This window comes from Myotis brandtii, unplaced genomic scaffold, assembly GCF_000412655.1.
Source record: "Myotis brandtii unplaced genomic scaffold, ASM41265v1 scaffold251, whole genome shotgun sequence".
NCBI lineage: Eukaryota > Metazoa > Chordata > Mammalia > Chiroptera > Vespertilionidae > Myotis > Myotis brandtii.
In genome coordinates this window covers 2,668,210-2,693,219 of record NW_005359516.1, presented here as the reverse complement: position 1 = coordinate 2,693,219, position 25,010 = coordinate 2,668,210, and the positions used below count along the sequence as shown (strand labels likewise).

General features: G+C 42.3%; 2 long non-coding RNA genes across 5 annotated transcripts in view; one reads left to right on the top strand and one right to left on the bottom strand.

The window, feature by feature from the left end:
- Positions 1-24,527, bottom strand: part of LOC102252784 — a 51,344-nt gene extending 26,817 nt beyond the window's left edge. For all 4 annotated transcript variants that reach the window (XR_001362412.1, XR_313688.2, XR_001362411.1 and 1 more), the window contains exons 1-2: positions 24,400-24,527; positions 21,647-21,821 (exon numbers count right to left, since the gene is read on the bottom strand). This is a non-coding gene — a long non-coding RNA (uncharacterized LOC102252784). The remainder of the gene's footprint in view (positions 1-21,646; positions 21,822-24,399) is intronic.
- The window catches only part of LOC106726352, a 27,048-nt gene continuing 17,723 nt past the window's right edge, over positions 15,686-25,010 (top strand). The window contains exon 1 of the long non-coding RNA XR_001362414.1: positions 15,686-15,757. This is a non-coding gene — a long non-coding RNA (uncharacterized LOC106726352). The remainder of the gene's footprint in view (positions 15,758-25,010) is intronic.

Sequence of the window (25,010 nt, the reverse complement as noted above, 5' to 3'; positions counted from 1 at the left end):
AAATGAGGAAGTATTTAATGGGTAAAAGAGTTTCAGTTTTGCAGGTGGGAAGAGATTAACCAAAAAACATATATACATAACCCATGGACATAGACAATAATGTGGTAAAGGGCTGGTGTGGGGTGGGGGTTGGATGGAAAGGGGCAAGGGAGAGAGAAATAGGGGACATCTGTAATCCTGTCAACAATCCTATATAATATCCTATATAATAAAAGGCTAATATGCAAATTGACCAAACAGTGGAACGACTGGTCACTATGACACGCACTGACCATCAGGGGGCAGACGCTCAATGCAGGAACTGCCCCCTGGTGGTCAGTGTGCTCCCACAGGGGGAGCACCACTCAGCCAGAAGCCAGGCTCATGAATGGTGAGCGCAGCAGCGGTGGCGGGAGCCTCTCCCGCCTTTGTGGCAGCACTAAGGATGTCCGGGCCTAAGCCATCAGTTGGACATCCCCTGAGGGCTCCTGGACTGCAAGAGGGTGCAAGCCTGGCTGAGGGACCCCAACTCTCCCCCCCAGTGCATGAATGTTGTGCACCAGGCCTCTAGTAAAAAACAAATAAATAAAAGAAAGGAATAGACAGGAGTGCTAAGAACTGAAAGAGAGATAAGGAAAGAGTCAAAATAGTTCAATGGATTTATCAAAAAGTAGCTCAGTGGTGACAGTATCAGTTTTATGAAAAGGAATTGCATCAGATTGTGGGGAATGGGACTGAGGAAACAGAAAGTGCATCAAACTTCTTTCAAATGTCTGAATGCCTTTACATTGATTTACCAATAACTGAACTATAACAAGAACAACCACATACTCACAAAGAAAATTCTATACACAAATGGTAATTATTATTTGAGATTTGGAATTATACTTCTATGAATGCCCAAAGATAAAGACTTTTATTCTAAGAAGAAAAAAATGAGTTTCAATTCTGGTAATCTGTTGCACAACATGTGCACATACTGTACACTACTGTATGAATGGTACACTTAAAAATGGTTAAGATGGTAAATTTTGTTATGTTTTTTACTACAGTTTTTAAAAAATGCAATGCACATATGGGTAAAAAAAAAAACAAACTTCAGCAACACAAAGATATTAAAAAACAAACTCTGGAAGTAGTCTGGGTATAATAAGTATATAGAGTCCACCCTTTTTCATACAAATACTAAAGCTAACAGGCCACAAACACTATTCTGTCTGTACCTTTAGTTTTCTGTTAATGATAGATCTTAGAGACTACTGTTCTTTTTTTTTTTAATATATTTTTATTGAATTCAGAGAGGAAGGGAGAGAAAGAAACATCAATGATGAGAGATAATCACTGATTGGCTGCCTCTTGCACACCCCACACTGGGGATCGAGCCCACAACAGGGGCATGTGCCCTGACCGGGAATGGAACCATGACCTCCTGGTTCATAGGTCGACGCTCAACCACTGAGCCACAAGACTACTGTTGTGTGTGTGTGTGTGTGTCTGTGTGTATCTAATTCTTTTTCATAGAGCATAATATGATAATATCTGCCATAATTTACTCAATTCGTATCTTACTGATGTATTTTTAAGCAAAATGTATTAAAGGCTTTGTATACAATTTTGCATATTTTTCCTCTCAACAAAAATGTTAAAATTTCATTCTTTATCCTCCAAGCAATTATGAATGATGACTGAAATTTGCTTTGGTTTTAATTTAATAGTGTTTCACCCTGGCTCATTTCTGGTAGGCTGTATGTTGACTTCGTCATTATCACGAGGAATCCCCAAAGATATGAACTATTTGTTTCTTTTAGAGACAGTGCAATGAAGTAGAATGAGTGAGGACTCTACAGACATATCGAGGTTCAAATCTCAGTTCTGCCATTTCCAAGTTAATCCATCTTTCAGAGCCTCTGGCTTGTCATCTGTAAATCAAAGGCAATACGTACTATCTATCTCCTACATACGTGAAATTACCATGCAGGGCAAAAGTCCATTCAAGAGGACCAAAATGTGCCCTAGCTGATTTGACTCAGTGGATAGAGCATCAGCCTGTGGTTCCCAGGTTTGATTCCAGTCAAGAGTACATACCTTGGCTGCAGGCTCCTCCCCAGCCTGGGCCCTGGTCGGGTCTTGTGCAGGAGGCAACCAATTGATGTGCATCATTGTTTCTCTCTGCCTTTCTCTCTCTCTCTTCCACTCTCCCTAAAGTTCAATGGAAAAATATCCTCAGGCAAAGATTAACAACAACAAAAAAAGAGGACCAAAATGTTATCTATGTTGAACTAGCACTGCCTGGGGAAGTAAGGAATTGCTCAGAGAAGTGGTAAAGGACAAGAGGGAATCTGAACAGTTGATGAGAGAATAGGGACTTCCGGCAGAGGCAACAACATATGCAAAGGGTGAGGGTTGGACAGAACCAGAAAGCACCAACACAGGTACCAACAAGGTGAAAGGCAATTTAGTCAACAAGTACCTGAGTATCTCTATGCACTAGGCACTGAAGATACAACCATTCACAAGCTTACCCGTATTTTTATGAGAATGGAAAGACAAACAAAAAGTTTTAAGTGAGCTAATGGAAGCAAACAAGGTGCTAAATAACATGTGACTGTGAGTAATATGGAGTGGCCAGAAAAGACCTCTAAGAGAAGATAATACTTAATTGAAACTTAAAGGCAAGGGAGCCCTGGCCGGTGTGGCTCAGGTGGTTGGGCGCTGTCTGGTGTACCAAAAGGTTGCGGGCTCAATACCTAGTTGGGAGTGTGCAGGAGGCAGCAGATCGATGTTTCTCTCTCACATCGATGTCTCTATCTCTCTAAAAATCAATTTTTTAAAAATAATAAAAAAGGCAAGGGATAGTTAATGAGGTGAAGAGCAGGATAAAGAGTTTTCTAGGCAGAGGCTATAGCACTGCAAAGGCCCTAAAGCCAGAGAGCTGAAAAAGAGGTCCAGGCACTTTAAGGGTGCCTGCAAGAGACAGACACAAGGGGGAAGGGCTTGGAATAAGCCCTGAGAAACAGTTTTTGCTGGGCCTTGTAGACCATAATTTGGACAGTTTATTCCAACCTGACATTTGGACTTGATTGTACACATAATAGAAATCCAATAGAGGATTTGAAAAGGAGAGAGACAGGTTGACAGGATGAGTTGTTTTATGGGAGGACAGTGGAAACTTTACAGAGGATGACCACAGTAAGAAGTGAGGACAGTTTGGAGACCAAATGAAGACAACCTATACTAGGGCTGGTCTATGTGCACAGGAAACAGAGCCACCGCAGAGATAAATCTGAAGTACACCTGGCAGCCTTTAAGGTCTATATTCTAGCCTGCCTTCTGAATCCAAAGTTAATGCCCCTTGTAAATCCCAGAGATACTGACCTGCCGTGGGGAGTCATTAAGACCCGCTACTTCATCTGGGCTCTGCACCTACTATGTCAATGGGAAGACAGGTACTGGTACACAGAGACAGTTATCCATTGTCCCCAATGGATAACTAATGTTCCTAGGACCTTAGGATCCAAGGAAAGGGTTCAAAGCCCATTCCTTCCCCTTTAAAGGTCAGAGGTCAAGCAGACTCCTCTAAGTCAGAGTTTTTCTAAATATGATCTGCATATGACTGGTGTGTCAGAGTCACCAGGGAAGCCAAGCAAAATGCAGATCCTTGCTTACCAACCCATACCTACTGAATCAGAATAGCTAGGAGGAAACCAATAATCTGCATTTTAAGTAAGTATCCAGCTCCCCCTCCACAACCTTTGTCCCCATGGGTAAGTCTAATGCATTAAAGCTTCAAAATCATAGCTCTAGAAAGAGGGTTAATGGAAGAAGGCCCTCACTTGAAGCTAACTGGAAATATCAAAATTAGGGGACTATGGCACTGGCTGGTGTGGTTCAGTGGTTGGAGCATCATCCAGTATACTGAAGGATGGTGGGTTTGATTCCTGGTCAGGGCACATATCCACATATCCAGGTTGTGGGCTTGATCCCATCAGGGCACATCAGGAGGCAACTGATTGATGTTTCTTTCTCTCTCTCTCTCTCTCTCTCTCTCTCTCTCTCTCTCTCTCTCCCCCACCCCTTCTCTCCCTTTCTATCTAAAAATCAATATTTAAACTTTTTTTTTTTAATTAGGGGACCATGTAAAGCCAATAGTCAGGCTGGGCATAGCGTGATATAGAAAGAAGAGTCAGAATGGATTATGAAATTTGAAGGCCACAAAGTAGAAAACAAAAGGCAGGACCTCAGAGCCTGGGGCTTAGAGAACAGAGGAGTCAAAGTTGGGAGCACTCACACTCTTGGGGAAATCACTAACAAAGGCCATGATCTCCATCCAGCTCTCTTAGATTGGTTTTCCTAACGGAGCCCTAGGATAGAAGTATAAATGCCTAGCCTGACATAGGCCTTAAACTGCCCAATATAACCACACATAATCCATCCAACCTTCAAAAGAGAACACACCCCTCCTCAATAAGTACTGTTTCTATCCCGATGATTCCCCCTTAGCACCCACCATTAGGCCAGCTATTACTCTGCAGAAGAGCTCCAGACTACACAGAGAAACATACAGGACACCTCTAAGAGCTAATGACAAGCTCTATTCTACTTGGCACATCAGAGGCCCCTAATGCTGACAAACTCAAGGACCATTCCAGGTCAGAAACTTTGAAATCCACTGCCTACACACCTTCAGATCCTACCATCTATGTACACCCAGCCACTCTTCCACTACTCCTTAATATGCCTCACCTATGAGAGTACACCCTATATTCTACACTATCAAGTCCCTTCCAAAATTTGAGAGAGAAATTCCACAGTCAGGCTAGGCCAGTGGTCAGCAAACTGCGGCTCGCGAGCCACATGCAGCTCTTTGGCCCCTTCAGTGTGGCTCTTCCACAAAATACCGACTTCTGCACATGGGCCACGAAGTTTCAATCGCACTGTACGTGCACGCCCACACGTGGTATTTTGTGAAAGAGCCACACTGAAGGGACCAAAGAGCCGCATGTGGCTCGCGAGCTGCGGTCTGCCGACCACGGGGCTAGGCAGAGAGCCCTGAATTCCTGAGGCTGCTGAGGCCAGCTCCTATGCCTGGTTTGGTGAGAGGATAGCCTGAAGGATTGCTCACCCTGCCTGATGGGAATACCAAGATTGCTACAGGCTTCTATACAGGAATCTTTTTTCAAAGATGAGTTATTTGCACCGAGTATATTTAAAAGGAGTGAAGGTTGGCTCTTGGGAGCAGAAACTGAAGTAGGGAAAAAGTTAACCTAGAATTTCTGGAGGAAATTAAGGTAGGATTTGATTGTATATAGCACATAAAATACTAAGTAATATGCAATTCAGCTCAAACCCTTGTAGGCCTAACTACCTAATGCTTCTTATAACACAAAAGTTGTTTCCACACTAAAGAGCTAAGAATGCTAAAGATGATTTGAGCAACCCCCAAGATTATTTACGGTCCTAATCCTGACTTGCTTGTTCTGTCCCTTCTTACACTCCACCCACTATCCTGATTGTTTACGTTTCTGACCTAATGATTCAGCTTCCTGTTTCATCTTTGCCTCACCTTATCCCTAAGGCCTTTTTGCTTCCTTCCTCGCTTAGGATTTTACTCCAGCAATGAGCCACTAGGAGTACCCAAATCCTCAACCTCTGTCCTCTTTATTCATGCCCCCCTCATGGACAAGTTCCCTGCCAGGCTTACTCTGATTTTATGAATATGTCTCACAGAGAGACGAGTATATTAGATGGTTCCTCTCAAGAATATTAGATGGTTCAGATAATAAGCCAGGGCCAAATGGCTTGACATTCTAAGACACATTTGTTGCCCCGCAGGTGATACCCCTGGTATTTCATCCCTCCTACCCACCACCCCCACCTCAAGGGATTCTTCCAGCCCACAGCAGCTAGGACTAAGAGTACATGGTGGGCAAGACATGGGCCTTTATCTGACAGAAACTACAGTCTAGTTAAGAAGACAAGCAAATAATTACAATATGAATGATAATTAAAGGCAATACTGGAAAAACTGTAAGATTAAGAAGGCTAATAAGGTGAAACTACACCTAAGCTAAAACTTGAAGGATAAATAGGAGATACTCAGGCAGTGGCAAGGCATTTGAGAAAGAGTATCCTAGGGAGAGGGAACAGGATATGCAAAGGCCCTGCAGCAAGAAAGCACATCTGAAGAAATGGGATAGGCTGGGGAGGCCAAAGTAGAGGGTGTACTAAGAGGCAGATGATGCTGGAAAGACCAAGAAGGGCCTCATAAGACATATGAAGCTGTTTCATCATTCAAGTATTATCTGAATTCCTACAATGTGCCAAGCACTATCCTCAGAGAATTTACATTCTAACTGGAGGAGACTATAAACAAATGTGTGAGTAAACCAAAAAATATCATATTACTAAGTGCAACACAAAAGATTAAAAGAGGTGATGTTATAGAAAGTATATGGGTAGCTACTTTAGAATCATTAGATGGTCAGGGTAAGGCCTCTCTGAGATGACATTTAAAAACAAGTATCTCAGCTCCGGCCAGTGCTGCTCAGCTGTTAGAGCACTGGCCCACCTATCCGAAGGGTCTCAGGTTCGATTTCTAGTCAAGAGCATGTACCTGGTTTGCAAGTTGTACCCCTGGCCCCGGTTGAGCCATATGCAATTGGGGCATATTTGGAAGGCAACCAATCGATGCCTTTCACATCAATGTTTCTCTTTCTCTCTCTCTCTCTCTCTCTCTCTCTCTCTCTCTCTCTCCCCCTTCTCCCTCCCATGCTTCCACTCTCTTAAAAATCAATGGGGAAAATATCCTCAGGTGAGGATTAACAAAAAAACAAACAAATGGGTATCTCAGAAAAAGAAACCAGTAATTCAAAGATCAAGGGAAAAAGCATTCTAGGTGGGGGTAATAGTACATGCAAAAGCCCAACAGAAAGATCATTGAAGATTTTTTAAACAGGAGAGTTAGATCACTATTCTTTTTTTTTGTTTGTTTTGTTAATCCTCACAAATCGAACCTGTGACCCTTCAGTCCAAGGGCTGACGCTCTATCCACTGACCAAAACAGGCTAAGGCTTACATTTTATTGTCACACTAGGGGCCCAGTGCATGAAGATTCGTGCATGGGGGGTGGGTCCCTCAGCCCGACCTGCACCCTCTCCAATCTGGGAGCCCTCAGGGGAGCCCTCTCCAATCCGGGAGTTTCTGTCTGTCTTTGCAATCATATGAGCGAATTGTCTGAGACCCCCAACCCAGTTTGGTTTGTTGCTCACAGAATAATAGAGGCATTTTTTTTTCTTTGCTTCATTGGTGGAGATTTCCTGGAAGTTTTACGATATCTTCCCTTTAATTTTTCCTAGACACTGTGATTTTACTTATGTCTCTCACCTTTGCTTTCCCTCCATCCCACACCACAACAGTAACTTGCTCCAGGCTCACTTTGTTCTAGTGCAGTGGTTATCAACCTTCTGGCCCTTTAAATACAGTTCCTCATGTTGTGACCCAACCATAAAATTATTTTCATTGCTACGTCGTAACTGTAATGTTGCTACTGTTATGAATATTAATGTAAATATCTGATATGCAGGATGGTCTTAGGCGGCCCGTGAAAGGGTCGTTCGACCGCCAAAGGCGTTGCGACCCACAGGTTGAGAACCACTGCTCTAGTGTCTAGGAGATCCGTCTGCCACCAGAACTACGATTCCCAGCATTCCTGGTGCTCCCCACGCTCCTGCTCTGTCTCCATCCCACGGCCTCCCAGCTCCTGCTCTGTCTCCATCCCACGGCCTCCCACTCTGCCAAGTCCTCCAAGCCGCCAGCTCTCCCTCTCTGCTTTCCATCTGGCGGCTTGGGGAGCCAAGTTCCCCAAGCCGCTCCACTCTCCACCGGCTCTCCTGTTCTGCTCTCCGCCCGGCAGCTTGGGGGAGCGACCAAGGGAGCCACGTCCCCCCAAGCCTCCGGCTCTAATGCTCTGCTCTCTGCCCGGCAGCTTGGGGGAGCGACCAAGGGAGCCACGTCCCCCCAAGCTGCAGCTCTGCTCTCCGCCCAACGCCTGTGTATGAAATTAACCCATCTTTGTTGGGTTAATTTGCATACTCACTCCTGAGTGGCTGGTGAGCGTAGCAGAGGGATGGTCAATTTACATGTTTTTCTTTTATTATATAGGATATTCTTAAATATATTTTTATTGATCTCAGAGAGAGGAAAGGAGAGGGAAAGATAGAAACATCAATGATGAGAGAATCACTGATTGACTGCCTCCTGCATGCCCCACACTGGGGATTAAGCCCGAGACCTGGACATGTGCCTTAACTAGGATTTAAACTGTGACGCCCTGGTTCATAGGTCAACGCTCACCCACTGAGCCATGCTGGCCTGGCCAGGGCTTACATTTTATAAAGCTTAGTCTGGCTGCAGTGAGGAGAATGGAATGGAAGTGGGAGACGATAAAATCAGGACTGGAGACTGTGTGGGGAGGAGTAGGAAGAGGAAGAGGAGTAGAAGAACAACAACAGTAACAACAACGAAGCCAATGACAACTAAAATTAAGACTAAGAAGACAAGGAGGGGTTGGGGAGAGGAGGAAAAAGAGAGAGGAGACAGGAGGAGAATGAGGAGCCAACTATGATGATGATAACAGCTAACATTCACAGAGCACTTACTAGTTGCCAATCCATCCCTAAGCAGATATTCACAGATACTCTATTTTACAAATAAGGAAACTAAGGTACAGAGTAGTAACAATGAAGAAGGAAAGAAAGCATTCAAGAAGGTCCCGGGATCTCCTAGACACTTGAGCAAAGTGAGCCTGGAGCAAGTTACTGTTGCAGTGGGGGATGGAGGGAAAGCAAAGGTGAGAGACATAAGTAAAAGAATGAAGAACTCAAGAAATCTTGGGGAGGCCCTAGCTGGTTTGGCTCAATGGATAGAGTGTCAGCCTGTGGACCAAAGGGTCCCGGGTTCGATTCTGGTCAAGGGCACGTACCTCGATTACAAGCTTCTCCCCGGCCCAGGTCCTGGTCAGGGTGCATGCAGGAGACAACCAATTGACTTGTTTCTCTCACATCAATATTTTTTGATATTGGGGAGGACAAGTCCTAGTGATAAGCTTGTTGTCAACTGTGGAAAGGGAAGGGAGGACTTAAAAATTACTACTAGGCTTTGGGGCCTAACAACTATGTGTGTCAATAGTGCTGTTTACCATGTGACAGGACACTAGATGAGAAGCAAGTGGGGAAGAGCAGGAGACTGCATTTTATCAAGTCTGCAAAAACAATCCAGTGGAGTTGTCCATAAAAGTAGTTGGAGAGAGATTTGGGCATCATCCATGTGTAGATGGAAACTGAAGCCATCAGAGAGATTGGGATCACCTAGGGAGAATATGAGAAAAAGGGGGAAAAAGGCCTAGGAACAGAATGCTGACACTGAAAACACAACAAGAATCATTCATAACAACAAAAAACTGGAAGAACCTTAATGTCCCTTGATAGTAAAATAGCTAAATAAAATACAGTATATTTATTCTATGAAATACTATACAGTAGCCAAAAGAGTAAGTATCTTTTTTTTAATCCTTGCCCGAGAACATTTTTTCCATTGATTTCTAGAGAGAGTGGGAAAGTGGAAGGGAGGGAGGGAGAGAGAGAGAAATATCGATTGGTTGCTTCCCGCATGTGCCCCTACCAGATCTGGGGAATCTGCAACCAAGGTATGTGCCTTTGGTCTGAAATTAAACCCTTGACTCTTTGGTCCATGGGCTGGTGCTCTAACCACTGAGCAACTGGCCAGGGCAGAATAAGTATCTTTATGTACCAACATGGAATACTATCAAGGCATACTACTGAATCAAAGACAGAAATACCACAATACATAAAATGTAACCCTATTTGTATAAATAAATAAAATACAAAAATAATACTTTAAATTTTTTCTGGCTCATACATATGTATACAAACATACAGAAAAAGGTACACTCCAAACCAACAGGTTACCTCTGAGGAATAGAAATAATTAAAATGTGGGAGCAGGAATATTCAAAATATCTATAATATTCTGAGTTTTTAAAGATCTGTTCTTTGTAAAATTAAATAGCAATTTTTCAAAAAAATAATGGGAATTTGTACTGTTTTCCCAACTTTGCTATGAACCAAATTGTTCTAAAAAAAAAAAACTTAATTTTTTTTTAATAGGCAGAATAGGGAGCCTACAAAGGACATCCTTTGCTTCAGATACTAAATTTTCTGTCCCTTCCATCCCCACACTGGCCTTGATGTTCTGATCTTCTGGCTTTCCACCTGCCCACATCTGTAACATTAATACCAAGCCCCGTAATTCCATGCTCTATTCTGATTCCTTAAGCCCGGCCACTAATCCCCTAGCCTAGCCAGAGCCCCAGGAGAGGAGGTCAGACACCAAAATCCTACACAAACATGGGAGAATGAGTATAGATGCCAGCATGAAGCACAGGGATCAAGTAGCCTCGCTGGCCAGCACAAGTGTCAAAGAAGAAAAGGTATTTGAAAGTCTGAAAGCAGCTCTGCAGTGCTGGGGAATGGGGGTAGGGGACAGTCAGGCAAAATCAGGGGGAAGTAGTATGGGGTAAGTTGAAGAAAGAACCAATTGCACTTATAAAAATTCTAAGTGAAGTACTATAATATGGTGGAAACCAGGTTTACAGTAAAGGGAAGAGAAGCTACATTTCGTGAAAGGGTCAGGAGCAGAGTATGTGGAGATATGTCTAGGGATATCTAGAAGAGTCACCTCATATCAGAGCAGTAATTTCAGGAGGCACAGTATAAAAGTTTAAAAGCTGGAGCAGCCAGGAACTTGGCTATCTCCTGAAAAGAACAGAGGTTCTACAAATGAGGAGAAAAAATAGTGAATAAAGCCTTTCCTTCTGTAAACCAAAGGCAGAGAGAGATCCTGGCAGATCTCTAGAGATTGTGCTCTTAACTTTCAACTTTCTGAGGGTGAAAGACAATGTATTTGGTCTACGTGTTTTCCTGGTTACCCAAAGAAACGATACTGCCTAGGTCTTACGCAAGGCTGATTCATCACCAATTAGTCTATATCACAGTCTGCTGAGCCTTATGTCTCACGCATTCACATACCAGGCACTCTAGAAAGAAAACAACCTGGTGTGAGCTGTCAAAGTCCTCTCAGGTACCCGACCTCACCCTCTGGGGTAGGTTTCATTTCAAAACTGAAAGGGACTGAAGGGCTGGGGAAATCCAAAGATCAAGAGAGCCAGGAATAGGTGATTCCCAGTAAAACAGGATCCCAGGCAGGAACTCAAAACAGAAACCAGACCACTGATAAGGCAGTTTATGGTATCTGTCTTCAAGCCTTCAGATGCCATTTTTATGTTTTCCAATATATGCAATAAGGCATGGCCATGATTATCTAACTTCTGGTAACTAAATATCTAATTCTCCAAGTGTTCAATCAACTTCCTGGCTTTAAGTTTTAGAGCTTTGGGGTAGCTCCAATAACTGAGATACTAGGGAACTGGGGAATTTTGCAGTCCTTCAAATGGACCACATTTTAATTATAATTAATTTAATCATTTCTTCTTCCTTTGGCAAAATTCCTCTCTCACTAAAAGATTTCCAAGTTGTTCATAATGGCCCTCTCATTAGAGCAATATCCAATACAATGAAAGTCTAACTCACAAAGGAGGCTATTTGCTTGAGGTTCATTTTAACTAATTTAGTGACCTTGGGCTCAGTTTCCTCATCTATAAAATAAGGAATTAGAAACAGATGGAAGGAAAGCAATAAAGCTTATTTGAACTAAAAAAAAACTTAAGTTTTTAAGTCTAAAAGGTTCACCAAGTGGCAAGCAAGAGTTATTTTAAAAAGACACACACCTAAGGAGATCATGGCGAAACATAAAGCACGAAGAAAAATTTACAAACTTCCAAAAAGAGAGAACAGGTTATTACTTACAAAGAAAAAAGTATCCTATTGGCATAGGACTTTTCATTTGTATCACTAGAAACTGAAGACAGTAAAAAGCTGCATACAGACTTTGTAGAGACTAGTACTATTCAAGAATGCTAAATCCAGAAAAGATATAATTTATATACCTGAAGGTTGAAAAAACAAAACAAAACTGGATATATAAGGACCTAGAAAGTATCACCCATGTCTCTTTTCTAAGAAAATCACTCGAAGTATCCTAGTCAAATTAATATTTAAAATTGGAACAAAGCTGGAAAAGACAAAGCATACACAGATGTGTTTCCCCTCCCCTCAAAAAAATCTTTTCATGAGGTTGTACCAGATGACTTCTGATGGCCTTTGGGAGTACAGGCAAAAACTGCCCTGTACACAACCGGCCCTGGCAGTCTAGGTTTGTGAGTCGTTCATCACCTAGTGGTTTGATGAAGTAAATGCAGTTTCATCAAGTGCCTGGATAAACCACCAGCCATTTTGTGAGCTCTGACTGTGTACAGGGCAGCAACCTGATATCCTAGAGATTACAAGAGTAGGAGACTACCTCCAGACTCATATACAATTGTATAGATTCAGCTCGTTATCCATTCATTCCCCCAAAATGTGGGAAGGACCCACACTTTGTGCCTAACTAATCAAAAGAAGCATAAATTTTATTGTAAGGCTGTACTTACAAATTAGTAAGAGATAGAGACTGCTTCTGTGCCGACCAATCTGAATTGAATGCAAGTTTAGATGCTACAAGAAAACTGCAGTCCTGGCCTGTTTTTCTCAGTGGTTAGAGTACTGATCTGGGGACTGAAGGGTCATGGGTTCGATTCCTGGTCAAGGGCACATTCTGGGTTACAGGTTCGCTCCCTGGTCGGGGTGCCTGAGGGAGGCAACCAATTGATGTGTCTCTCTCATAGATGTTTCTCTCTCTGCCCCTCCCTTCCACTCTCTCTCTCAAAAAACAACAACAAAACTCTCTAAAAAATATCCTAGGGCCCTAACCGGTTTGCTCAATGGATAGAGCGTCAGCCTGCGGACTGAAAGGTCCCAGGTTCGATTCCAGTCAAGGGCATGTACCTTGGTTGCAGGCACATCCCCAGTAGGGAGTGTGCAGGAGGCAGCTGATCGATGTTTCTCTCTCATATCCCTCTAACTCTCTATCCCTCTCCCTTCCTCTCTGTAAAAAAAATCAGTAAAATATATTTAAAAATAAATAAATAAATAAATAATATCCTAGGGTGGATTAAAAAAAATTTTTAAAAAGAAAATTGTAAATATGCTTTAAAAAATCAGTAAAATATATTTAAAAATAAATAAATAATATCCTAGGGTGAGGATTAAAAAAAATTTTAAAAAAGAGAATTGTAAATATGCTTAATAAATACGAAGAATGTCTTCCAACATTCACAAGACTGGCATGTGGTAGATTGTATTTCTTCTGTATGGTTCCAGGGGACAGGCCTAAAACGGATAAGTTATCTAATTAGATTACAATTCAAAACAAGAAATAATTTCCTACCAATGAGAGCTATTCAACAACATAATGGGACTCCTCAAGAAGTGATGAGTTCCTCAGCAATGGAAGTATTCAAAAGGAACTTGGATGGTCATCTGTCAAGGAATGACAGAAAGCATTCCTGTAACTAACTGGATGGCAATCTGGAGACAAGGAGCTTGACTGTATTACTGCACATGCCCTTTCCAACTCCAAGGGTCTATCATTCTAAATAGAACAAAAACAAAACAATCAAACAAAACCCACCAATAAATAGAGTCCTCTCTCTGCTTTTTTTTTTTCAGCTCCAACCCGACATTATAACTTAGTGGATTTGATACCACTTTCCACTTGAGTAAATATAGACAAAGTATTAACTTTATTTGCTTCACTTTCATTATCTGTAAATATACAAGTACCAATCTCATAATATAACTATGACGATTAAGTAATATAATACTTTGTAAAGTACTTAAAAAAGTGCCTATCACATAGAAAGTATATAAAACTAGCATCTTGAAAAGGAAAGTGGACTGGTGAGGTAGGGGGTAGTTTGGAAAGTGAAACCTAAATGTGCTGCTTGTTTTAGTTATCTATACCCAATCCTCAACCAAAGCATTCCTGACTGTTGCTGGCCAGAGGCAATGTTCCCTTGGCAACCATCATCAAAAAAGAGCTCAGACCTGCCTTCTTCAGGAAGGCAGCTCACTCTCTGCCTAGAACTCTGGCATCTTCCCTGCACAAAGCAGACTCCCTAAAACCTCACAAATACCACTGCTTCAAAGTCAAGAAGCTGAGCTACTATTACTCTCCTCATTTCATATGATCAATCAGAGAACATCAGAGGTAGGAGGGATCTGTCTCAGAGATGGTTCAGAGCGACACATCTGCTTAATGAATGTGGACAATAATGCTGAGAAAAGTGAAGTTCTGGACCAGGCAAGTTGGTGATAGGGTCAAGACAAGATCACTCCCCTCGACACAAGGGTTTGTAAAAAGATAAAAAAAAATAATAATAAATAAATAAATAAAAGACAAGATCACCCTGGCCAGTGTAGCTCAGTTGATTGAATATCATCCCATGCACCAAAAGGTCGCTGGTTCGATTCCAGGTCAGGACACATGCCCAGGTTGTGGGCTCAATCCCCAGTGGAGGGCGACCAGGAGCTAATGGATGTCTCTCTCTCTTTCTCCTTCTCCCTTCCTCTCTGTAAAATCAATAAAAATAATAATGAGGAGGAAGGTCACAGGCCCAACACTCAAAATCTTCCCATTTTTTCAATGGGAAAAACAACTCGTCCTACTAAGCCACCAGGCCCATACTTTACACAGGTAAGGGAGGAATACGAGTAGAGTGTAGAGGTTAAAAGCATGGATGCTGGAGCCAGATTGCTTATTCAGATCCCAGCTGTACCACTTACTGTGTAATTTTAAGCCAGTTTCCTAACCTCTCTCTGTTTCTATAAAATAGGGATAAGAGCAACTATTTTATAGCATTATTTTAAGGATTAGATGAGATAATCCATGTAAAATGCGTGGCACATAGAAAGTGTTCAACGTGTACATTGCTCTACTTCTCATCATTACCAGGTTTATTAAGAAGAGAAACAAATCATACTAACTAGAGAAACCAGACAAGCTTCTACCTCTAATCCAAAGAGCACTGGGAAGGGCATAGGTGTTTATTCAGCTGTTTTCTGGCCAGGAAACACCCTATGGGTTAGTTATGGAGAAGACCATCAACCCACCACTCATTCGTTTTTTTTTGGATCTAGGTAAGAATCAACTCAAAGAATAACCAAGCACATGCTATGGTGATAAGATGCTTAAGATAACAAATAAAGATTAGTGAGGTCCAAACCCAAGCCTAGCTTTTACATCTATGTTTATCTCAGGTTGGACAAAATGCAGTTCTTATCCAGTCTCTTCCCCTAAACCAGCGGTTCTCAACCTGTGGGTCGCGACCCCTTTGGCGGTCGAACAACCCTTTCACAGGGGTCGCCTAAGACCATCCTGCATATCAGATATTTACATTACTATTCATAACAGTAGCAACATTACAGTTACGAAGTAGCAACGAAAATAATTTTATGGTTGGGTCACAACATGAGGAACTGTATTTAAAGGGGCAGAAGGTTGAGAACCACTGCCCTAAACCCATGAAGGTGGTGTAGTGTAATGGTTAAGAAAGAGTTCTGAAGTCTGGCTGCCTTGGAGCAAATCCCATCATTTATTTACTGTGTCACTTAGGCAAAAAAATCTTACCTCTCTCTAAGCTTTGTTTCTCCATCTGTTAAATGAGGATAACAATTATTTTAATTACGATAACAGCTGACATTTGGTGAGCATTTTCTATGTGCCAAGCACTATGCTAAGCACTTTATATGGCTTACATTATTTTAATCATTACAACAATTTTATGAAGTACTATTATTACCCTCATTTTACAGATACAGATGAGGAAAATGAAGTATTTTTCTTTTCTTATCCAAGGCCACATGGCTAGTTGCTGGCAAAGCTTGGCTCCGTGGATAGAGCATTGGCCTGCAGACCAAAGGGTCCCGGGTTCGATTCCGGTCAAGGGCATGTACAGTGGGGCCTTGACTTACGAGTGTCCCGACTAACGAGTTTTTTGAGATACCAGCTGTCTCTCGGCTGATTTTTTGCATTGAGTTGACAGAGTAATTTGAGTTAACGAGCTCCTTAACGAGCTCTAAGGAGCTCAGTCTCGGAACAAATTAAACTCGTAAGTCAAGGCCCCACTGTACCTCGGTTGCAGGTTCCTCCCTGGCCTGGGCCCTGATCAGGACTCGTGCAGGAGGCAACCAATTGATGTGCTTCTCTCAAATCAATATTTATCTCTGTCTTTCCCTCTCTCTTCCACTTTCTCTAAAAATCAATGGAAAATATCCTTGCGTGAGGATTAAAAAAAAAAAAAAGCTGAAGAGTCATTGCAAGACGTCTGACCTCAAAGTCTATGTTCCTTACTCCTAACACTGTTCTACCTCTCATAGCACCAGCCTGATATGGTTGTTATGTTGTTAAAATAAGACAATCCACAAAATGTGCTTAGCACAGTGCCTGTTTCATCAAGGTTAGCCATTACTATTATTGCTATTATCATCATCATAGACTCCTTTGAACCTCTCTCAAATTTTTACGGTCTCCAACTAAAAAAAAAAGCCCTCGCCGGTTTGGCTCAATGGATGGAAGTGTCTGCCTTCGGACTCAAGGGTCCCGGGTTCGATTCCAGTCAAGGGCATGTACCTTGGTTGCGGGCACATCCCCAGTAGGGGGTTTGCAGGAAGCAGCTGATCGATGTTTCTCTCTCATCGATGTTTCTAACTCTCTATTCCTCTCCCTTCCTCTCTGTAAAAAATCAATGAAACATATTTTTAAAAATAAATAAATAAAGGAAAATGGTTGTTTTCCTTTCTAGATACCAACTCACTGGGCAGCAAGGAGTGGGGTTCTAGCATTTCATTTCTCTCATGCAATATAGGGATAAGCATCTGAGTAGAGAGAAATATTTTCTATAAACAACTATTCTATAAAGCAATATATTAGTCTTTGTTTTCAAAAAGAAAAGCTTCATTGTTCTCATTAGAAAAGAAACATGCTTATTAAAATTATTCTTTCAAAATAAAGCAGAAATATACAGTACTTGCTTTAAAAAAAATTATCTGTCCTTTACAATCTTCTCTTTTCATTCTCCTAGTCTCAAACCCATGTTATTTAGTCATTTAATCCTCACATTATCTCTATTTGACAAGTGCAGAAACTGAGGCTCAAGACCAAACGGCTAATAAGTGGATAGTCAGGAATTCCGGAAAAGAATTTTCAGATATGGAAGAGGTAAAGTTAGTAAACTCTTGCACTTATCCTGAGAGGAGGTGGCTATGACAGAAGGTTCTTAGGAGGTACCTAAAAATAACTAAGACTGATAATGGGATTTTTAAGAAACTCTTGCTATTAACAAGGCAAAACCAAACACAAACTGTAACCTAAAAGCCAGTAATGCCAGGTAGCTATTATCAAACCTGCCCTCCAAGAGGCAGTGCAATTATTTTTATTTTTTTTGCATTTATTGTATTTTATTTCAATCGATTTAAAACTTATACCTAACCTTATTTTTCGAAAACTTTTAGCTTAACTTGTATATGTAAATTTACTTTTTCTGCTGTAAATTTTATGAAAGCTAAATACAGACCAAATATTTCCAATGAAAATTTAGCACATTTTTTTCTTTCAGTTTCAGCAAATTATTAAGTCTGACAAAGCAGGACTTTGTCTCTGAAAACATTCATACTCTTGCACACCAGTCCTTACCTCCCCAATTCCAAAATGATGTATTACTTTATCCTGCTAGAAAACACAGTACTGTTTTGGTCAAAATAATCATTTTTTAGACTAAGAAACTTGAGGGCAGCCCTGGCCAGTGTGTCTGTTGGTTGAGGACTGTCCATGCACCAAAAGGTCACTGGTTAGATTCCCAGTCAGGGCGCATGCCCAAGTTTCGGGCTTGATCCCCAGTAGGGGGAAGGAGGGGCCGGAGGCAGTCGATTGATGTTTCTCTCACACATGGATGCTTCTCTCTCTCTCTCTCTAAAAAATCAATAAAACATTTTTTTAAAAAAGAAAGAAACGTGAGGGCAGGAACACCATCTTATTCATACAGATCTTCCTCTCCTTATCCCTCTATGTGGGCTCAATCTCCTGTGGTGGGCAAGCAGGAGGCAGCCAATCGATGATGTTTCTCTCTCATCGATGTCTCTCTCTCTTCTTCTTCTCCTTTCTTCTCTCTCTAAAAAAATCAATTAGAATGTATTTTTAAAAAGAGCAAAGGAGGAAGAACATTTAGAAACTATTCTAATAGTAGCAGAGGAAGTAGTGTGAAGTGTTCAAATCCTGAATGTATTATTTCAAGGTACAGATGACAGGACCTGCTGGTGTACTGGATGAAGAGAGTAAGAGAAAAAAACAAGTCAAGGGAGAGGTCACCATACATTCAATACAACTGAAACTGAGATGGGGATGAATTGCCAGAGATAGAGGTTTGAGAGAAGTTCCAGAGTCCATTTTTTAAATATGTTAAGTTCAAGAAGCTATCAGATACCCAAGTGGAGGTATCCAGTAGGCACGAGGATATAAAAGCCTTGAGTTCAGGGGAAGACATTCACTTGAGAATTGTCAGGGTATAAATAGTATTTAGTCTTGAAATAAAGCACCTAGGAAATGAGCATAGACAGAGAAGGAATCCAAGGACTGATCTGAGTACTCCATCATTGGAGGCTGAAGAGTGAAGGGTGGGGGATGGAGAGGGAGGTTGAAAAGGAGGAAGGATGGATGGTAAGGTAAGAGGAGAACCACGGAGTGGCATCCTGGAAGCCAAGTGAAACTAGTGTGCAAGGAGGGAGTGTCAAATGCTACTCAGAGGTCAAGAAAGAAGACAGCCCTGACCAGTTTGGCTCAGTGGATAGAGCGTCAACCTACGGACTGAAGGGTCCCAGGTTTGATTCCGGTCAAGGGCATGTACCTTGGTTGCGGGCACATCCCCAGTAGGGGGTGTGCAAGAGGCAGCTGATCGATGTTTCTCTCTCATCGATGTTTCTAACTCTCTATCACTCTCCTTCTCCCTCCCTCTCTGTAAAAAATCAATAAAATATTAAAAAAAAAAAAAAGAAAGAAAGAAGACAACTGAGAAATGATTACTGAATGATCTATGTGTTATTTTCTAAGCATGTTCTTCCCTACTACACAATATCACTTATCTTTTAATCCAAGGAAAATCCCAGTATTAGCCTATGAATACACATAAGGTTTCTGTTTAATGCAAATATATCCGTGTCTCATAAAAAAAAAATCAATGCTCTTAATCTAGACACAACATATTTTACAGTGAATAATGTTGAACAAATGCTTTGTCTGGTTCAAGTAATTGTCTCTCTGAAACAAGGTCCCCAACTACATCTTGCTTGTGCTCAGGAGGCGAAATCAGATAATTCAGCTATTTAAAAGTATTTATTTTGTTCTGCCACAAAGTAGCAATTACTCTTCAACTCATTTCCCTGTTCCTTAATTCAAACATCCTAGCCAAGACCCTAAATTTCCACATACTCCTTTAAAAACAAAGCAGAACACAATCAAATTCAAAACTTGGATGAGAAAGAGATATGTTGTGCCCTCACCTTCTTTCTTTTACTGCACAGAAGGTTAACAATCATTTGCTAACTCAAAAGCTGTGATTTATTTACATTTTGTCCTTACACTAAGATAGGAAATAAAATTTCTGGTGTCTTAATCTTAAAAAAGAATTACTGCTACAAAATAAGGACTTTAACTCTGTGCTCTACCAAGTAAAGTCTCAATAATCTACATTTCTGAAGCAGAACAATCATCACCAATAACTGGATCATGCAAACATCGTTCATGCCTTCCTAAAATGGCTATAACTTCTGAAGGAACTCTGCCTGTAATACCCTTCCCTGCCCTCCACCTTGCAATTTCCCAACTTGGGACTCAGCCTGAATGTTAACTTCTCTAGGCAGCCTAGATCCCTGGGTCCCCTCCAAAACTGCATCAAGGTTCCTCGCTGAGCCCATAGCACCCTCTGCTTACTCATATCCTAACACTTTAACACTCTGAACTGTAAATCTACTGACTAGTCTATCTCCCTCTCCAGACCATAAACATCTTGAAGGCAAGGACAGGATCTCATTCATTTGAATATCCTTAGTGTTGGGGATATATCAAACAATCAGTGTTTATTGAATGAATAAAATGAAATTTGACCTGGAATACCTTATGTGATTTTGTAGCACATTTTCCCTTAATAAACTAATTGAACTGATGCTGATATTAAAATTACTGGCACCTAATCACTTCCCCAGCTGATAGCAAAAACAAAAATATTTTCCCCACCTGATACTGGAAATAAAAAAATTAAAAGAGATTTGCTGCTCAAGATCAGCTCAAGGAGGAGTTATTATACCAGCTGCTCTTCCTGGTTCAAGACAGCAGCCTATGCTTCCTACAATACAGGAGGGGCTAATGGATCTCTGGATTGTTCTTGTCACCTCCCTTCCACCAATCCTGTATTCTCCTCTTTTCTGCCCTATTATTTTCTCTTTCCTTTTCTTACCTTCCTTTCCTTTCTCACTTTTGATACTTATCATTTGCTAATTATCTGTTCTCATTTCCTCTTTAACTTTTTTCTGTACTCCCTTCTCCATGCCTTATTTCAGAGTGACCCTGGAGAATCCATGGGCATTGCTTTGCCCAACTGGGAGAACTTAGGCCAAGGATGTTGCTGTATCTCATCACTTCTGTAAGGCACACCAACATATTTCTTCTGTTTCTGAGGAAACAAGTACCGACCTTATAACAGCAATGCAGGGTCACCAGCAAATAAAGTCAAATTGTTACTATCCACACAAAGTGGGAATGACGTTTCTGGGCTGCACTCTGAAAGTAATGAGAGAAAAGGACTCTTAATTTACTATAATTTTAAATGAAAGAGAAATGGGAAGCTAAATGTGAAAAGGGAAGAGAAAAAGAAACCATGTTTTTTTTAAAAAAAAATGCTGGTGTGTTGGTAGGGCAAATTGAAAAAGCTGCAGTATACTTACTGGGCCAGGTAGTTCAGGAAAAAAATGTAATCCCTGCCCCCTGGGAATCCAAGAGTCTTACTGAGTAGGAATCATGCCCACCACTCCCCAAATCCATAAATGTAAACATTAGAAAATAAGAAGGAAGAGATTCTCTTAAACCAAAAGAGTCAGAAACTTAACATAAGTGGATTGGATGTTCTGAAACAGAAAAATAAAGACTGAATGGAAAGCTTTCCGAGTTTAAAATAGAGGTGTTCCATGTATCAAAGTCAGTGTCACAAACATGAGAAGCAAAGGAAAGGAACAATCCACAACTAGGAGGCAAGAGGCTCAGCTCAGGTCCTACTAAGCTGTGTAAACTTGAGCAGGTCACTTCACTACTCTGATCCAGAAATGGATCTTCCATAAAATAGGTAGAATAATATCTTTCTGGAAACATTGCCTGTGATGATTAAATAAATAATGTGATATCACTTTGAAAGGTTTTGTTTAATAGTAAGTCAATGTGAGGTAAGGGGAAGCAAAAATCCTTCCTCTGAATGGAGTATAAATCCTGTGGTTCAATTTCCAGAGTCTAAGCCTGATTCACCTGCCCAGCCTCGTTAAACCCCTTAACCAACCTGCAGCCACTCAAGTGGGAGGAGAAAAGTCCTGTGTGAGGCTCCAGAGGTGGGGTGGTGACTATTTAGTCAGTTGCTCCATTATCTCAGTGGCTTCATCTGTAAAATGGGTGGTGTCTGAAGAAGTGAATAGTCCAGCGCCCTTTTTGCCAGATCTCAGGATCACCAGAGGTACCTGTGGCCCATACAACACATTATCAATACCAAAACATATTACAACTTAATAAACAGCCAAATGGAGGCTATTCTTGGGAGGAGGTATAAGACTCTGGAGGAAGTGGGCAGATTAAGAACTAGTAAAGTGAGGAGATAGATAGAGTCCTGAAGGTAAGAAATTAAGAGGAGGAAGTGGGCAGATTAAGAACTAGTAAAGTGAGGAGGTAGATAGAGTCCTGAAGGTAAGAAATTAATATTTCAAGCATAAAAGACTTAAGATAGGCAGTCTTGTGAATAAAGACCCAATGGATAAAATTTTCTTTAGGGAAAATAAATAGGTGGCAGATGCTTTGAATCATGATTAATTCTTGATTATATGTATTTTAGTCCTTTTGTTGTCTCTTAAGTTTTTAACATTTACTAATATTTTTAATTCCCTAATCAACTATCTCCCTACAACAGTGATGGCGAACCTATGACACTCGTGTCAGAGGTGACAAGCGAACTCATTTTTTTGGTTGATTTTTCTTTGTTAAATGGCATTTAAATATATAAAATAAATATCAAAAATATAAATCTTTGTTTTACTGTGGTTGCAAATATCAAAAAATTTCTATATGTGACATGGCACCAGAGTTAAGTTAGGGTTTTTCAAAATGCTGACACGCCGAGCTCAAAAGGTTCGCCATCACTGCCCTACAAGATAAGGCCCTCTATAGAGAACACTTCTACTTTAGGAGTTAAGTATTCACGCTCTGGGCCCAGATTGCCTAGCCTGAAATCCTTGCTTTACTAGCTATGTGACCTTCTTAGACGAAATCCTTCAGCTCTCTGTACCTCTGTGAAAAGGAAGTAACATCACTCCCACCTCAGGATGGAACCCTGCTTAGGCACCTATTTGTTGCTGGGCCCACAAGCTTTTTAATACATTGAACTCAGGAGGTTTTGTGGGAATTATATATGTACATTAATCATATTGGTAACACCTAATAACGGGTTTTTCATCACTTTAGTTTTGATGTGCCCTTATTTTTTTATTTTTAATCCTCACCTGAGGATATTTTTCCACTGATTTTTTTAGAGAGAATGGGAGAGGGAAAGACAGAAAGAAATACTGATGTGAGAGAAACACGTTGATTGGTTGTCTCCTGCACTTGCCCTGACCAGGGCCCCGGCTGGGGAGGAGCCTGCAACCGAGGTACATGCCCTTGATTGGATTGAATCCGGGACCCTTCAGTCCGCAAGCTGACACTCTATCCACTGAGCCATACAGGCTAGGGCTACTAGCATGTACCCCTATTTTTAACATAAAGGCAAAAATAAAAATCACCAGAGTAGCCCTGACCAGTGTTCTCAGTGGTTGGAGCATCCGCCTGAGCACAGAAGGGTTGTGGGTTGGCTCCCTGCCCTGATTGGGTGTGGGAGGCAATCAGTCAATGTGTCTCTCACATGGATGTATCTCCCTCCCTTTCCCTCTCCCTCTCTCCCTCCCTCTGAAAATGCAATGGAAAAAATATCCTCTGGTGAGGGTTAACAAAACAAACAAAAATCACCAGGCAGTGTGGCTCAGTGGCTGAGCATCGACCCATGAACCAAGAGGTGACTGTTCAGACTCCAGTCAGGACACATGCCCGGGTTGAGGGGCTTGATCCCAGTACGGGTCATGCAGGAGGCAGCCGATAGATGATGTCTCTCTCCCTTCCTCTCTCTCTAAAAATCAGTAAAACATATTTTTTAAAAATTACCCGGATATATTGCATGTAGTAAAGGATAAGTACCATTTTACAAAAATGTTGTTTCTGTTCTATACATGGTACACAGAGGTCTGTGATTATGTAAAATGTACTCCTCACAGTGGTGTGCTTCTGAAAAGCGGGGACCTCTGAATTCACACACAATGAAGCTCTGCACGGTGCCCGGCACAGAGTGCGCCTGAGCGCTCTTCCCCGGTTGCTGCCGTGATGCACCTGCCCGAGGAGGTGTCTGCAGGACTGTGCCGCGGCCATGGGAACGCGCCCGGAGAGGCTGGCGACGGGCTGTGAGTGAGAGGAAGCAGAGGCCCTGCGCTCCGGGTCGGACACCCACGCGCAGAGCCTGCTGAGGCACAGGTGTTGCTGGGCCCACAGGTTATTTATGACCCTGCACTGAGGCGCCCACAGACTGCACTGTATCTAACTCTGTCACGCTCTGTCAATATTTGCGGAGAAATGGGGGCCTGGCGCCAGTGTACAACTGTCTGTCTTTACCTGGTGGGGTGGGGAAGGCGGAGTCACAGCCACTGGAGCTGAAGGAAGCGAGTGAGTCAGAGAGAAACTGCTGCTCCCTGGAGCCGGGCGGACGCCGAGGGCCCGGGTGAGGCCGGACTGACAGCTGCCGGGCCTCCGCGCGGCTGAGTCACTGCCCTCCCGTCCTCACCCGGCGCCTCATCCAAAACAACCCCGGAACCACGGGAACCCCCAAACGCGTACAAACGGGGGCAACTCCCCACCAAAAGGTCACCTGAGGGCATCCCTTTAAACGACAAGCCCACCTGGACGTGCAACTAGCACTTAGATTCTAAAATTCTCATGTACAGAAAAACTTGGAGATGTGCTCACCCATAAGGAAATAAGGAGGTCTGGGTTCCATCCTTGACACTGTGACCTTGAGTTAATCACGTCATCTCCCTGTGCCTAAGTGAATTCATCTGCTAAAAAAAAAAAAAGAGAGAGAGAGAACGATCATACCACCTACCTCGGAGGATCGCGGTAAAATGAGATGGTTTGCAGTAAAATGCCTCGCACAGACCGAGCCGTGGTCCAGGCACAATAAGTGTCCCTTCTAGACTAAGCGTGACCACCAGGGGCAAACTGAGGGTCACCGTCCTACTCGCCGGCGGGAAAAACCACCGGCCGCCCGGTCGCCTCGGGGACACGGTGTTTCACGGACCGACGAGGCCATTCCTGGTCTCCCCTCGGGGCGCGGGGCCGGGGGGCAGCCGTTCCCGCCCCGCTCCCTAAGGCAGCGACCCCCAAGTGCTTTGTTACTGGGGCTCCCGTGGCCCAGGGGCCCAGCCCCCACTGGGACTGAATTTAAACTGAGCGGCAGCCTCGGTTTCATGCCTACATTTTAGTTCCCATTCCCGGTTCCAAATAACGAGAGAACGGCATTAAAGGTCGCCCCCCGCCCAGGTGTGGACCACCCTGTGGGGGCGTCGGGGGGTGAGGGG